This window comes from Dromaius novaehollandiae, chromosome 1 (assembly GCF_036370855.1).
Source record: "Dromaius novaehollandiae isolate bDroNov1 chromosome 1, bDroNov1.hap1, whole genome shotgun sequence".
In the NCBI taxonomy this organism is placed as follows: domain Eukaryota; kingdom Metazoa; phylum Chordata; class Aves; order Casuariiformes; family Dromaiidae; genus Dromaius; species Dromaius novaehollandiae.
The window spans coordinates 201,966,855-201,982,322 of record NC_088098.1 but is presented as its reverse complement, the minus strand read 5'-3'; the positions used below and the strand labels follow the sequence as shown (position 1 = coordinate 201,982,322).

The following is a 15,468-nucleotide window of genomic DNA, read 5'->3' as shown; positions in this document are numbered from 1 at the left end:
GGGTTGAGGCAGACCAGATTTGAGGAGTATAGAGCTGACGGTGTTAGAAATGAGGAGCAGAGTCAGGGTCCTGGTTAGGGAGGGGCTGTGTAGGATAGAAGAGCAGGAAAATGGGAGGGAGAGAAGGCGCAGGGTCCCCGAGGGGACAAGATAGATATTCTTTTTGCTTTGAATACAGTCTGTTCATTTCCTGACTGAGTTCATTTGCAATATTATATTAAAACATATATTTGTGCTCCATCATAGCTCTTTATTTTTAGAGAAAGTAGTGTTACCTATTTGTCAATATAAAATATGACTGATGTGCTTCAGAGAGGCTTAGCTGCAACAAGGTTGGGACTGACCAAAATGAACAGAAGCATTCATACAACAGTAAAAGAAAAGCAGCAACAGTGCTGCAAGACTTAGGCGGGCAGCAGTAGTCCTTACTTAGCCAAGATACTGAAGAAGTCTGAGCAGCTGGCAGACAGCTCTGAAATGGAGCTGTCAGCTGAAAAACAAGAGCTCATTCCAGCCTACATCCCTTTCCCAGAGCAACCAGTCAGGATGCTGCAGACCTTTGTGAGGTCCCTAACCTTAACCAGCAGCTCACACTCTGGGAGAATTCTGGATAACTTTCCATGCCCCAGGAACCCTTGGGAGGTTGTTTTCCTGTTGATACTGCATGGGCTGTTGCCCAGCGAACCAAGGAAGCTGCACCATAGCTCAGCCAAATAGCCCCTGGCCCCCAGCAGGGCTCAGCCATCATGTCATATCAACAGCAATGACTTGCCTCCTTGTTCAGAGCTGACCAGGCCTGACCAATTTAAAGGTCAAGTTCATCCACCTTTTCCAGCAAAATACCCCATAGAGTGATTATCTGTGTCTTCTATTATACTCATGGCTAGTCCTGGCAATGCAGAGTTCAACACACAGGAGCAAGAGGCTAACACAGCCTTCAAAAGTTTCACCCAGTGTGACTACTCCCATATTGACATCTTGTTCAAGCAAAGATGCAAGAGCAAGAGCTTTGGTCATGCATTATTCTGTAGGAGACTCTTTTAGCAGTGCCACACAAAAGTAAATGCAACAGGGTTTCTTTGCAAGGTGTTGTCGTTTCATGATCGGAGAGTCCTCACTCAAGTGCTGTTTCTGTTGACAGGCTGTGGGGTAATACCCTGTATGTTATTAAAGGTAAATAAGGACTTTAAAATTATTTTGTAAAATGAGATCTATATTAAGGTGATATCAACAATAATGTAATATGCCGATTTTGATTAAAATGCCTCAAGACACTAAACTTGGATAGGTCCTATTTTTTATCTAGTCCTTTCTATGTCAAATTCTCAATAACTTCACATAGAATTTATATTTTTACTCAGTAGTTACTCAGACCGTTGTCTGATGATTTCACCAAAAGTTTTGCCAGTGAAAGGAGATTAGGATTTGGCCTACAAATTTGCAGCTGAAAACAAATCCAAAACTAAAAATTTGGGGGGGATCAGTCAGTTCTTTTACCTCATAATTTCACACAGCTGTACTTAGGTACTGTTAGAAAACAATGTTTTAGTTGCTTTTTATTGTTAATTCATTGGTAATTTTATGGACATTTTCCATAATGAATACTACAGTCTCTAGTTCAACAGTGACTATAGACATCAGTCTTAAAATGTCAATCAAATCAACACACACAAAAGAGATAAAGCTTATAGGATTTTCTAAGCCACTGTCTGTTGAATAGTAAATGTTTTTTTAAGAAAAATGAAAGTAAAAAAAGTAAGAGAATTATTTATGATATCCTCTCTTTTAAACTAAAAAAATACTGCAATATAGTCTTGATGAAGTTAAACACTCCCATTTAGAAATAAAAGTCTAATTCTCTGAACATACCATATGGACAGCTTCTGTTACCAAAAGGTTTTCATGCTCAGTACATTTGTAGGTGTAGTCACCAAATTTATTTTCTGCAATTTAATGTCAAATTAAAGACTATATTTTGTTCTCCCTACTAAAAATGAATGAGATGAATCAAAGAACTAGATGCTACTGAGTATAAGCCTGGTAATGAACCTGATTACATTAAACAGAGCAAGTGCACTGCCCTTTCTCATGTGACTACTACCTTTTTAGACAGATCTGCTGAAATCAACGGTAACACCCTCAGCATAGTAAGTTACTTACTTACAGTTTAGATAGCTTCATTCACAGTGAGTACCTTTCTCCCAAAATAATCCTGTTGAAGCCAGGCTGATGAAAATAGGTAAAACTAATCAAGTAGTAAGAGTTTCTTTATCCTGAGAGAAGGTACCACATTTTGGTCCAACAGGATCGGCATGGTGTACTTAGATCAGAATTGTAACTTGATTTACATTATCAATATCTCATCCTGACCACATCCACTGGCACTTGTCTTTGCTTTTGCACTCTCAGGCAAACCTCACTTCACCAGTACTGATCGAATGAATTATTTTTTGTTGTTATAGTTGTTTCACAGAATATCCTACTAAAAGATTTGGAATTTCTGGGTAGTGTAAAGTGGAGGGCTGCTATGGTAGCCCTGCAAGTCCTGCTGGTCTGCTACGATATCCCGGTGTATTCATCACATTCAGTGCGCCCATATATGCTTATATGACGCCATGGGAAAAAACAGAATCAGAGCAAAAAAGTCAGTTATTTTTAAGTACTGTTTATGGATTTGTCAGTGTTATTCCCATGTCCCCAGAACTCTCTGTGGATTTCCCCATCACCCAAAATGGCTCAGAAAGCACTTCAGGACCCTCTGATGCTGCTGAACATAGCTAGGAAACCTCTCAGATGTTTCTGCATTTTTGGCTGACAGAAAATATTCTCAGCTATTTTATCCCCATATTCCCAGGAACAAATGCCAGAAATTCAACATTCAAGAAACAGAACAGAAGTTATCCAATAAACGGATTTGAAGCCTTCGTGAGCAAAGGAAAAAGACAGAATCAGCAGTCCACTGAGATGAGTGAGCATATTCGATGCCCTTTTAATGATATGTTTTATGCTTCTTTCATGTGAAAATTAAACAGTGCTGTCTGCATAGCATTCACATCATTGCGCTAGTCAGTATTTTTATAGTGTATTTTTCTCTTTAAAATGAAAAACTAAATACAATTCTATGAAGCTGAACAATCAAAGTTCTTTGTATCTAAAGTATCTCCTTTAATATTTGCCAGGCACTGGTATTTTCCCCCTTGGGTTTTCAGTGGAGCTGAAATAAACATAGCATCTTCTGTTCTGTTCTTGGTAGTTCTCTTTTCACTGGCATAACAGAACTCTGGGAATAGGGGATCTCTTCATTTCTTTTGCCTGCCTTTTCCAGGTGCAATGTCAGTGGAGGCAGAAAGTACTTTCACAGGGGAATCATCCAAGGGCCTGCACTGCAAAGGACTCAAAATCACAGCAAGCACAGCCAAGAACTATCCCCAGGCTCTGTTAATCCATTCAGACATTCACTCTCTTGGATGCCTTCGAGGTAACAGGGCAGAAAACACTGAGGGTTTTGCAAAAAAAAAAAAAAAAAAAAAAAAAGGCAGCACTTTTTTTATACTTAAGTAAAACATTCAGAATACAATTAATTCAGAATCCACTGGGCATTCCCCATGAAAGTTTTACACTAATATCAGAAATCAGTCTATTCTCTATCACATAAGATCAATTTTCATATCATCCCTTCCTAAGCAAAAAAAAATGCAGATAAGGAAATGTCACTTGATGACTGAAATCATCCAACATGCTTTATGCAAGTAAGGATTAATAAATGAATTTAAGTGGCACAGATCATTGGCATAAGCTGAACTAGAGGACATACAGGAAATCCAGATCTGAGTTCCCTAAGGCACACCTCATGCCTGCTTTGGGGCCCGTGTCTCAGTGTTAAGGCATTATCTATCTTCTCTTCTCAAACAAAATTAAAACAGCAGAATGTCCCAAGGTGTTGCAGAGGAGCCTACCCATATCTCACATAGGACAAAAGAAGTCAGTCTGCCCAGCTTTTACTTTCTTCTTCAAGCCACAGAGCATGCCTTTGTTTTCATTTTGTAACTGACTTATTGGCCCTTCAACAGCCATGATTGAAGGCCTCCAAAGTTATCGCAATTTGAATATCTTCGCCCAACAAACTACTCTCTTAAGAAACAAATTTATTAGTAGATTGTTTACAAATTTGGGGTTATTCTTTGTATTCTCCCAAACACAGCAAAGGCTAAATTTAGGCGTTTATTTTATGAATTTTCAGAAACACTAAGCTCTATCTTCATAACGTTAAAATAAGAAGTCGTTTTAAACACTGAGAAAATATTTTCTGTACTGTATTAAGGAGGATCCACTAGACCTATATTTTTATCAAAACAGGCATTTTTAAAGCTATCGATTCAACATTTGGAATGAAATTCTAGACACAGGTGCTGAGACATGGCAAAATCAGACCTTACCAACTCTAGTCATGACAGCAATCCACTAAAGCCACTGTAATAGTCATATAAAAATGCTATGGGAATGACATAGCAATTACTAGTTAAAACCCAATGGTCTTTTTTATGCACATGAAAATACATGTTCATAAGAGTCCCTTCTGGGTACAATGTTCTTGGACCTATAGGTAAGGCAGAACACATTCAATTTATAAATTTTTAAAGAAGAAGAAAGGTGAAGTAGAAATGAAAATAAGACAGGCTCGTATTCCTGATAGACCTGCTCAGACGTTACTCTGCTAGTAGTCCCACAGCGGAGTGAGAAACAATACAGAGAAAGTTGCTATCCAGTGCAAACGAGCAGGTCAAATTCCAGCTCTTAGAAAGAAAGAAATAGGCTAACAAGTGGCATAAAATACATAAATATCACAGGGGGAGAAAAAAAGTATTGGTCAAAGTATTCAACATAATATTTAAATACTTTTTTTAATCTAAGAGTGAATTTTTAAATGTTTACCTCCTTCCAAGACATCAAAGAACCAACTGCTTATTACTTGTTTATAATCTGCAAAGAGGAACAAGTTTATTCCATTTTGAACCAATTCAAGAGGAAAATAATACGTTACAAATAGCTTAAATGCTTTTATGGGGTGTTTGGAAAAGGAGATTTAATTCTCTTTTCAGATACATTTATTCTAACTCATCACTCATAAAAGCCGAAGTTTGGTGACAGAAACAAATGACATGAATTACTATTTTATGAGCTGACTGATTTAATTTTCTTTAAGCATAATGATACTGAAATGTTTTCTGGTTATACCTTTTTTGTAAACATATCATAGATGATTCTACCTGAAAAGTATATGAACATATAAGGCTATAAAAGGCTAATTCTAAAAAAAAAAACACAGTTGAAACAAAGTACAAAAAATTGAGGAATCCTCAAGACAGCACATTACAGAACTCTGGATTACTTTTTTTCCTATGACACGTTAGCACAGGCAAAAGAACCTGCACACAACTCTGTATTCCTTTTAAACTCTACTTTTGTGGTTTGTGTAACTCCAAAGTCTAACAGGTTGGTTACTGAGATGACTTCTGTTTTAGCACGTTTTAAAAACACACATGGCATAGGAACATTCCCAGAGCAGCAAATCCCTAGTTATCCAAAGGGTGGTCTGCCTGGCTGTCAAGTTCTCCGGTAGTGGTTTTTGCTATATTGCCCACCTGCCCCTGTTGCAGATGTGACTTAATGATGATCAGATCCTCAACAGTGTAAAGCATTACAAGGGAAAGGTTCCTCATTGCTGAGCAAGTATTCCTGGCTCCTTAACACACGGGTTGTTCATTGCAAAATACTAATGCATGCTAAAACACTGATCGGAACTGCTGGCATGGACTGCTTGTCTGGCAATAGGTTATCTGCATTTATTGAGATGGTCAGTCATTGCCCTTGGAAGACTTGGGAGAAAAGAGTAGGGCAAATACCACACATCCTTGGTAATACTAAAATGCAGCACAATATGACCCAGTCAAACTTATTCACATCACACTTCTTTCCACTGTGCTTCCTTTAGGCGCCTATTGCTGTTCAAAGATGAAAAGAAACACAATACTTCAGTGCTAGGGAATCAGCACCTGGCTTTTGCAAGTCAGCTGTATGAGTCTTGACCTTAACAAATTGCTATTATCTTACTCTTTTATACTACTACTAATTATTTATAATGAGGCAGCATGCAAAATAAGCTAGGTGTTTTGTCATGGTAGTGCTCCTTTTGATCCCAGAGCTTTACCACCTCCAAAATTTACAAATGTCTGATTTGGTTTCATGCCCTGAATGCAAAAGGAATCCAGAAATGGCACAAATCACATGTAAAGTAATATGCTGTCAGCTATCTCTTCTGCCTGGGTCCCTGGCCCAGTAATGAATCAGCAAAGTTCCTATTTCAAGACAGTTTCGGGACTTCAGACCTTTGCCTCCATGGAAATAAAGCATGCTCAATCCGGGATAAGACGCATGCACAGTAAGCACATGGAAATTAATGTACTTAGAGTGAATTTATGCTGAGAGCTACATTATAACTCAGAAGACTACATATTTATGAGCTAGGATTGGAGGACCCAAGCCAGGTCCAAAACTAGAAGTTTACTAAGCTACACTCCAGACCAAATAGGAAGGCAATCCCATAGATTTAATTTGAGGTTTCAAAGCAAGAGTAAAGGTGGAGGGAAAATGAGATAAAGCTGCCTTTCCATTCCCCGGGCTCTTCAGCCAGGCAGGGCCACTGTGGGGGTAACCTAGAATAGCGCAGGCTTGTTCCCCCACACACTCTGCTCCAGCAGCAGGGGCAGCAGTAGGTGCATGCACTTGGCATGTGTCAAGTAGAAGTGGCCTCAGGACTGCAAACCGTGCCAGCGCAGAGCATTCACTGCCTCTCAGCGCAGTGAGCTTATTCAAACTCAGAGGCACGTGTAGGTGTTCACACAGCCTCTTACTCCTGATGCACCAGCGGGAGCTCACGCTGCCTGCGCAAAGCCCATTCAGCCCTCTCAGCACAGCGCCCTTTACACATCCCGCAGGGAGACCCTCAAGCTTTTCCCATTCTTTTTAAGGCCACTTCAACCTTTCTAGAGAGACCATAGAAGCCTTAGCTTGGCTATGCACATGGCCCAGTTGCAACTGCCAGGGCAAGAGAAAGCATGGGAGAGAGTGACTGAATATTTCTACTTTAACTCAGACCATGCCAGGGAAAATGGTTCTTCTTGACATCACACCTATTCAGATTAGAGGACTGTGAGGCCACAAACAGCACAATCACTCAAAATCCACGTAAGAAAAAAGGAGAAGGGGATAAAGATGTACTCTAAATAACCAGTAATTAATTTTAGTCACAGGAGAAAAGAGGTAGGAAAAGCGCATTCCTGAAAATCAAACTGCATTGTACTTGAGTATTCTTGTTATGTAATGCAACAATTAATGAAATATTTTTTTGTTTCAGTTACAATGTAGTGTAATTTATGAACCATTCAAAAGCTTTCCATCAATTAGAAAAAGATGAACATTTACAAGTGGAAATAGCTTCCTTATCACAAAAAATAATACAAATCATAAGAGGGGACTGTTCACCATGGAGTCAAATTGGCTCAACAGCCACTTAACAAAATAATTCCCAAACAGCTTCTTCAATTTTTAGCTAAGGGAATGGGGAAGGGAGTATTTTATCTTTAGCTCGTTACCTTTTTTTCAGTTCTATCACCGAAAACATTTAAAAAATGACATTGTCATTGGCCTGCTGCAGATAAGAAATATTAAAAATTCTGGGCCACTTTCACAGTATTATTGAAGTTCTCTGAAGCATGGCCATTAGTGAGATAAGAAAGCCATGTCATCTATTGTTTCTCATAACCCATCACAGTTTCTAGTAGCTGTCAAGCAAGCCAATCCAATTCATCTTGAAAACCACTGAAGTCCAAACACATTTTGACAAGCAAATGGATGGGATATTAGCATTACCAGAAACAGAAGACACAATTTGATACCGAGAGCTCCAGGAGCCTGCAAAAGCAGTGGGAACTTAGTGTCAAAGGCTGATCGAGGGTGAATAAATCAGCTCTGAGAAGAATTAAAATTTCTAGATCATAAGTGACAGATGTCCCTCATGCTAGGATGAGTTTCAGGCCGCTTCATTTGAATTTTATTAGAAAAGCAGGAAAAAGCAGTTACAGCGCGAAGGCAAAACACTTCAAGATTGTGTGTGGCAGGTTTTAAATTAGTCTGCCAATGTCAGGACTGTTCATTTCCTTCAGCTGGTCCAGCAAATAAATAAAAAGTAGCAGATACAGAACAGACTCTTAATATGAAAGAGGGGACAACCTACTTCCTGGATTTAAAAAAGTATTATTTTTATAAGGATATTTTTCAATGGTCAACAAGCACAATGGGAAAGTGCTGCTGCTGAAGCAATCAGTGAGCAGACTTCCAGGCCAGCTGTGCCATTCTGTACTGGTGTCCCACACAGCTGGCTGGAAGTAGCTGGTGCCACCAGAGACACACCAGAGAGGTTTTATCTTCACGCAGTTTCCAGCGAACTGTGGAACTCATTGTCACAGGATGCTTTGGAAGCTGAAATTTAAAACTTCCTCTGGTTTGAAAAGGGGGAACTAGATAAAATTACGGAGGAGTGGTCCTTCAGGGACTATCAAGCACCACTCTCTGGATGCCACTTCAAGAGGATGGCTTTCAACCTTAGATACAAAAAAAAACCCTGCAGGCTCATCCTTTTTCCTATACTCTTTCATTAAGCATTGTCTTGTCTGTCAGTCACCGTGAGACTCAACACGCTGAGTTGGATGGAATTTAGATTCGATCATACTTAGCAACTCTTACTGAGCTGAAGGACTGGAATATCTGACCAAGAGATAGCACTACCTAATACCATGAAAAAAGGACTAGATGAATAAATCTCTAGTTAAAGAGAACAATGGAAATGAAGGGGAGAAAATTCCCACTGACTTCCACTGAAACAGTCTACATCTTAAAGTGAATCACAGTTTATTACTCAGCATTTTTAAAAATCTGACTATTTACTACATGTTTATCTATATACTTTAGAATCCAATTTTATGGACTTTTTCCTGTAATCTTGGCTAAAGTAATCTTGACTCTGGACTGTTTTATTTTCATTTATTTATGTACTTATGTAAATTCAGTACACTGGGACCAATTCCTGCTGGTGCAGTCCAGTTCCATTTACTGCAAACCCTCTCCTTTCCACTGACAACAGCTGAGGAGCTGGCTCAGACAGTCTGTGCAATCAATAGAGCCATAAAATGCTGACACTTCCATTTTGCTGGAAGTTTTATCATTTCAAAGTTGGTGTTTCTTGATAAGCAGAACAGTATGTGCTATGTGGAACTTCTTGTAATATAAAATTTTCTGAAGGACTGGTTTTGTCAAACAGTGTTTCATATTTTTGAATGTTGTTGTATTGTAATTTATAATGTAAACAATAAATTTCTAATAAAATGTATTCTAAAACTAAAAAATATCACATTCCATTCTAAAAATATTGGAATAAAACATTTCAACACAATAAAAGCCAATTATTTTTCAGGACAGTATTTTGCTGAACTCCTGGGGAAGCTGTATTTAATAAAACAGGATATTCAAAGAGAAAACATTTCACCAGAACAATTTTAGCCACCTTTAGAAATGCAGTTTTAGATGCCAGTTTTGTTCTTATACAGGTTCTCTGAATTAAACTGTATGCAGGCCTAACAGAATGTCAAAGACCAGTCAGTATCCTTACAAAAATTAACTTATTTCACAGGTGGAAAAGTGTTGTTAGTCTGAGATAGAGCAGGGAGTATATGGAAAACACAGCTGCACAGTATCTGGCAGGGAACCAAATAATTTCTTTCCTGATTCACTTTCAGCTTCTTTTTTTTTTAAATCTAAGACAGTAGCAATGCCTACTTTGGCATCCCTTTTAGCAAGGATGCTAAGTCATAGTTTCAGAAAGGCACTCACAAAACCAGTGCTGATAGGGCTCATCCTATCAGTCAGAGGACTGATCCTCTGATTGTCCTGCCACAGAGGGGACTTGACCTTGGTTGAGGCCCCTGAGACTGGTTGGATGCCAGCAAGGGCAGCTCTGTCTCCACTCTTGGTCTTCCCGGCACCGATGCCACAGATCTGTGTGTGTGGAGAAGGTGAACCAGAAGAGGAAAACCAGGACAGTTAGTCCTTGTTTTCCCATACACCCAAAAACAAGCAACTCCACTGGTCTCACTGTGCTGTCAAGGAGGCAACTATTTCTGTCACATCACAGACAGGCTCTTCCATTAATACACTCAGAGGATGACCAGGTTCCTATCCAGGTACCTAGACTGGTACTTACGAGGTACCTATCCAGGAGTTTCCAGCCCTGGTCTGGTTAAGAAGTCACAGAAGGGCAGCCCATCTGTGTTTATGCTATATGTACAACCTACTGCTGGGTTATAAGCTACATTTTGCCACATTCTCTAAAAAAATTCCTATAATGCAAGCACTTTTAATGAAAATCTGAAATGTGGCCTTGATGAGAAAGATTTTCACATGGTCTCACCCTTAAAGTGAGGAGGGAGTTACCAGGCTGTTTGAGAAAGGCAACATCACTGGGACAACAGGATCAAATAATATCCATTGAGTTCTGCGAAAACGAACAGCGTATAGAAAGAGGCACAGTAAAGGATGATATGTTTTAAAAACAACAGTAACTCACAGAGATGAGGAATCACCTTTATATGAAAAGTTTGTAAGTGGGAGTCCTGCAGAAATTCAGATGAGAGGGGACACTGTTGATACCACACAAGTCTAAATAAAGCTCAAAAGTGAAACATCTAAAACGATCAAGTCAACACAGTTTTTGCAGGGATGAGACAATCTAACAGGCAGGCTTAGACCCAGCCTTTCTCAGCTTAAATAAGATCTTACTGCCTGTGTGATTTCATTGATTTTCATAAACTCTTGTGGACTACAATGTTATTAACCATGTGTTAATATCTCCATCCTTGGAGATATTCAAAGCCATCTGGACAGAGTCCTGGGCAATGTGCTTTAGGTGACCCTGCTTGAGCAGGGTGGGTTGGACTAGATGATCTCCAGAGGTCCCTTCCAACCTCAACCAGTCTATGATTCTGTGTGAAGCTATAAACAATCTAAACAATCTATCCCATATAGTTGAAATAAATGTTTGCTCCCAGACAGGGAGGTGCAGAGAGAGATTGCTTAGAGAGGTGAAGAAACAATATTTGTGACCTTGTTATTTAGGAACAATCCCAGTAATTTAGAAAACATGATTGAATGCAAGTGAAGTTCTCTAGTTGAACCGCAAAAATGACTGAATAAAAATTAGTGTGAAATCTGAAAAATAGCAGAATGTCTGTACAGGAAATGAACCAACAGGGCCCTAATACTCCCTTCAGTATCTGGATAGCACCATAATATAAATGATAGACAACAACAGGAATTTAGCTACATGAAAAAACTGGAAACCTCAGAGGCAGATCACATTTAGCTTCTATACATCTAAAGAGCTGTGTGCATACTAGCAAATCTGATCAGTCATAATTGTTCATACTGAAAATTCTGAATGTGAAGAATAAGATCAAGAAAAAGACCAATGTGTAAGTGCAGATAATTTGACCATTCAAAGAGGAAGGATGGAAGGAGGGAAGAAAGGATGGAAGGATGGAGGTACGGAAGGATTTAGCAAATCATCATACCTTGTCTTATTCTGGATTAGATTATACAATTTGGTTCTCTTTCGCCACATTCTTACAGACCTGTTTAATTGCAAACTTATGATAAGCTCAAATAAATTCAGTGAAACTGCTGACCTAAAAAAACGCATACAATTTCCTACCTTTTTGCAGAACCAAGGCCTGCATTGTCCACATGTTCCTTTGAATGTGTCCACTGTACAATGAAGATTCAAAACTCAGCCAAACAAACATCAAAATATTTGATTTATGGCACAGGACTATGGCTGGTGTAGAAAATGGGGATTCAACCACGCTATTCAGATTTTTTGTGTTTGGTCCCTAGAACAACGGGAGCCTTTAAATGTTCGGAGCGCCAAAGAACAGCTGGTGACACATAAAATTAACAAAAGCTTGCTGAGATAACGATGCATTCTAATTTCTCTGTGAAGCCCTCAGCATAATTCTGGGCACAATGTTAAAAATTCTGAACTCATAATATTAGAATAAAGTGAAAGATGAAATCAAATATTAGTAAATTTACAACAGCAAAAAAAGTACTCTTTGAATGTAGCATGTAGTCAGCAAATAATACAGTTGTTGTGGGAGGGGAAACAAATGCTGTTGTTAGATGCTTTAAAAGACTGGAAGCTTCCCCCTCCCCCCACCCCCCACCCCGGGGCATTGTATCTACGCAAGTGAAAAGCTATACCTAATCAAACACCCTGAGTGGCTAAACCTTACTCTCATGCATAATTGTGCAATTTTCTATAGGCATTGTGATAGCAGAAAGAGTTTTATAAGCTGGGAGTTTTCTTTTTCTCCAAAATCAACTTCTAATGGAGAACAAAAGCAACAGTATTGATTGGTCCAAAATGGAAAAAAATACATGTTTTTATACAAATCCTCTTTAAAAATGACCTAATATTGAAAATAAGATATATGGGTAAAATGTTAAATACCCCAAAGTGATAGAGGAGTCTCCACTCCATTGAAACTTTCATACAGTTGAAAGCTTTCCTTTGTTGTCTCTATTCGTAACTTAGGTGAGTTAGTTGTCCATAACACACTGTTCCAAAACCCTTTAGAAATCAGACTCAGCCCAAGCCTCCCTTCTTGCTGTGGTTTTCTTTGTTGCGATGCCTAATTTAGGCTTTGCTCCTGCAACAGTACATGCTCATCCCTGTGTCCAGTGAGTGCTAGGTATCACCCCAACTCTCCTACACCTTACCTCAGAAACTTAGGATAGCGTTATAAAGCCAAGCCATTATTTCAGTGAATCAGCGCCCAGTAAACCAACGCACACAAATGAGCCTTTGCAGAAGTGGGACAAGCACTAATATCCTGAAACTCAGAATGCGTCTTTTTTTAATTTGTCTTCAGGAATGCTGAGTTAAGGGAAGATCATAATTTGTGCCTTACTTTCATCTGAACACAGGGCTGGTGTCAGGACCAACTGAAAACTGTTTTGTTATTCTGTCTTACTCACTGCAAGCCTAAAAAAATCTTATTTATGTATTGAAATGAAGATAAAAGTGCTTTGAAGAGAGGCTGAAAGGTTCTCTGTGCATCACAAAGTGTTTTAAAACATTTTTTTACTCTTGAGGAAATGCTGAGAGATCTGAGCAGCTTAAAAACTGTGGCAGACTTGTTTGGGTTGTCCCCTTTCAATTGCCATCTAAAGTAACCAAGCCTGAAAAGTGTTGAGATTATTGCCCAGTCAGAATTTTCTAAAAAATACTCAGAAATACATAGTTGTCAGTGGGATGCAACTCCAGTACGAACCAAATAGAGATATGTGACATTCCAGAAAATAGAGAAATACCCTAAATCAATTATGGTTGACTTTTCCTACGATGCCGTTTACAGCAGGAAGTAGCAATCTACCCATCCAGTACTCAGCTTTTAAACAAAAGTTGGCAAATTGGAAAGCATTCCAAACTGAGCTACACCAGTGCTCTGGGAAACTAACAGAGCATGAAAATCCCAAAGCTCAGTCTATTTTGTATATCCAGGAGAAAATCAAGGACTTGAGCATGAGATAGATATTGCCAAGTTCCTCCTCTCACAATCTAGGAAAGCAAGATAATCATGAATCTCTGAATATGCACAACCTTTAGTTTTGCAAATAAAGGGGATATCTAGCAAAATGCATCACACACTGAGCCTTGTTCGAACGTATAGCTACTCACAGAAATAAACTTTTGCAAAGTATTCATAAAATGAGTGATTCAGGAGGAAATACCTTTTAAGTTAAACTGACAAATTAATTCCAGTGCCTGCAGCACAATGTTTATCCTGCATTTCCTGCACTTCCCAATCACCCTTTTTTATTTAATTTACACCTTACCGTTCCAGACACAATTTGCCTTCTAACTGCTGGCAGACAAAGGATTTCCTTTACTGCCATACCCCTTCAATTGCTTCTCAAGAATATCTGAATTGCTCTTACATTGTTAGTCTTGATGCTTGCTATCCAGGATCTGACTTTACATACGACATTAAGACAAAGAGCAGTCACTATCCTGAGTGGCAGCTAGGCCCATAGTTGATTTCATTCATCCACCTGGTAATGACACATGGTACAAAACACCACAGTAATGCAAGGATGTGCTCAAGGTGGCACAGCTTCATGGTACAGAACAGGCTTCTGAAAACACAGTTGTTTCCCAAGACCGCTTCTAAAACCTGCTTCCAGCAAGCTCCACTCCCTGCCACCTCTCTGATGAGCCAAAGTGTACCAAACCTGCCCAGGTAGGGGAGTGGCTAATCTTTTTTTTTTTTCCCCCTTCTAATTAGAAAAACTATGAATTAAAAAAAAAAGCAAAACCTGTTCTCACTCTTCAGGGTGATTTACAGCAAATTTGTGAGGGGCTAAAAGTTCTTGAAGGGCTGGGACTCTGTTCTACAGCAGAACAGGGTTCCTAAAGGGACGGGCAGTCTCCAAGGGAGGAAGGAGGACCTCACAAGCCTCTTCCAAAAAGAGACAGGACTGTGCCTGAGAGCAGCTCAGAGCCAACAGCACTGAACTTCTCACACAACATTTTCACAATTCCTCTTCATAATTATAGGATAGGGTGAGTTTGAGGACAGAGTCTGTAAAATAAACTCCCTTTTGGTTTTAAATAGGTTGAATTATATCAATTCATACAAAATGGGAAGTGCTAGTTTGCTTCTCCTGGGGGAACATGTTGTTACCAGGGGAAAATGCAGCAGAAACATTTTTAATGGTGCCAAAAAGCAGGGCCAAAGAGGAGCTGGAAATATTATTTCTGTCACAAGTGGCTATATTTCTGAAAAAAACAGAACTCAGCATGCAGTTACCACGTTTTCTGAAACTGTGGCCCAGCATAGGTAGGAAAATGGAGGTGGAGTTTTGCAAGTCATATCCAGACCACCTAAATCGTGACATTCTCAGGAAACTCTTAAAACCCTGAAAATCAGTAATTTATTCAGTTAGGGCAACAGTATTTCCAAGGCACCCAAGCACAGGCTTTCAATATAAGCAGGAAGTGTAAGTACTTTGGCGAAAAAAGCCGGAATCCCACTTAACACCAAAAAGTTTTGCCATAATTCAAGGGTATGCAATGATACAAACTCCATCCAAGTCTTTGAGGAGGCCCAGTCCAGAAGGCGTGCTCTCACCTAACTCACCTGGGATGCACTGAATTCAATGTAGGGCTCACGAGTTTGGGTAACTCTCTTCTGAAATATTGAGGGAAGAGGAAGAGTAGGAGGACAAGTGCTTATTTAAATAACTGGAAAGCATTAAAACTGGCGTAAGTGACACAGTGCCATTTACAGCTCTGGT

The 15,468-nt window shown here is 39.3% G+C and overlaps 1 protein-coding gene across 1 annotated transcript in view; it reads right to left on the bottom strand.

Annotated features, from left to right (window-relative positions):
* Nucleotides 1–15,468, bottom strand: part of GUCY1A2 (guanylate cyclase 1 soluble subunit alpha 2) — a 179,626-nt gene that overhangs the window by 130,390 nt on the left and 33,768 nt on the right. The gene's annotated exons all lie outside the window — the stretch shown is intronic.